This window comes from Drosophila melanogaster, chromosome 2R (genome assembly GCF_000001215.4).
Source record: "Drosophila melanogaster chromosome 2R".
NCBI lineage: Eukaryota > Metazoa > Arthropoda > Insecta > Diptera > Drosophilidae > Drosophila > Drosophila melanogaster.
Window position 1 is genome coordinate 15,091,679 of NT_033778.4, and position 1,505 is coordinate 15,093,183.

General features: G+C 36.6%; 1 long non-coding RNA gene across 2 annotated transcripts, besides 1 other annotated feature; it reads left to right on the forward strand.

Moving 5' to 3' along the window:
* Positions 1–347: part of a mobile genetic element that runs on past the window's edge.
* lncRNA:CR44457 (long non-coding RNA:CR44457) lies at positions 267–767 on the forward strand. Of its 2 annotated transcripts, none has more exons than NR_124555.1 (2): positions 267–455; positions 509–767. It is a non-coding gene; the product is annotated as a long non-coding RNA:CR44457 (long non-coding RNA). The 2 variants fall into 2 exon arrangements; NR_124556.1 differs by having other exon boundaries at positions 267–450.
* Positions 768–1,505: the final 738 nt, after the last annotated feature.

A 1,505-nucleotide genomic window follows, 5' to 3' on the forward strand; every position in this document is an offset into this window, starting at 1 on the left:
GTAATTTTCCATAACGTATCCCAGCTGCGCAGCATTCGTTTATCTTTGGCAGCGCAGCCGTTCTTGTAAACATCCTAAAGCCTGACCTAAGCAGATTTGACTGCCCTCTTTCAACGCTACCTAATCTTAAGAACCCAAGAGCGAGGCTCTCCCGAAATACAAATATTGTTCAAATACTGAGGCTTCTCCTCAATCCAATTTGCATTTGATTTTTAGTCTTAAGCTGAGATCCAAAGAATAAAGTCGTGAAACTATTTCTCCTAAAAACTATTTTTTATTTCTTGGCGTTGTCCTTAGTCAACTGACGGGACATTAGTTCGACTCATAAATAAAACAACAATTTTACTATATAGATGTATCAATCTATATACTTTAACTACTTTTAGATTTGATGCAACAAGAATGAGACCTATTATTTTCTTGCATGATTCAGAAATCTATCTCTTAAACGTGTGGTATGAAATTAATATGTATATTGTATGTTATTATATTATAAAATATTTTCCAGTGCTAAACACACTATAACTTGATGCCACCAATAAACCGCCGTTGTTCTTGGTCGGCTCGGATTACCCACACAGCTGAGCTGAAAACTGAAAACCGAGAGCTCTGCGCGAGTGACTGAACAATGGGAAAGTGTGCCTTAATAAATGAAATTATGCATAAAAGCCTAAATAAGTCAAAGGCCATGAAAAATTAGAATATAAGAGAAGATAAAAGAGGCGCAGAGTTATGTTAGTTTTCAAAAACTGCAAATCCAAATAAATGTTTGACTTTCAAGTTGGCTGATTTAAGCCATAAGTAATATTAAATAATGGAGTGTTTTTATAGTATTGAGAATATTAAATAAAACATTCCATACACTTTGAAAAGCCACCGAAAATAATGAGTTTATCCGCCTACTTGCATTACACATATGTGTATATGTGTGGCATGTGTCCGAATCGTAAAACTTATATAGTTCTTCCCCAGTTAATAAACAACATTGTAGCTCACATTTTGGATACATTGCAGGTGGTTATGGTTATGCCCATTGTTAGTTTCTGTGTGCTCTGCATCAGTGCAGTTGCGGTTCAGTTCTGTTCGGATTGGTATAAGTATGTATTTTCGGTTTTTGGTCGAGCACTCGGTTATCCCGGGGTTGAACCATAATTGCCCGGCCTTCCAGCGGTCCGTAAAAAACACAGCCAAATGTAAATGTGGCACTGACTGGTTAATTAAAATGCTCTACGTACGGCGAGAACGGCAGACAATGCGATGTTGGCTCATCATTTTCTGGGGTTTGAGGACGCTTCAGGATAAAGGAGTCAGTAAGTTAATGCCGAACATAAATAACAAAGAACAAACAGAAGTGTTCGGCACAGCCAGCCACACCAACAGCAATAATCGTACAAATAATATTCCAATACACACATTTACATATATATCATATATATGTATATAGGTTTATATACAATACATAACATGCAATAAAAACAACAGTCTGGCAAAACAATCCACTACGA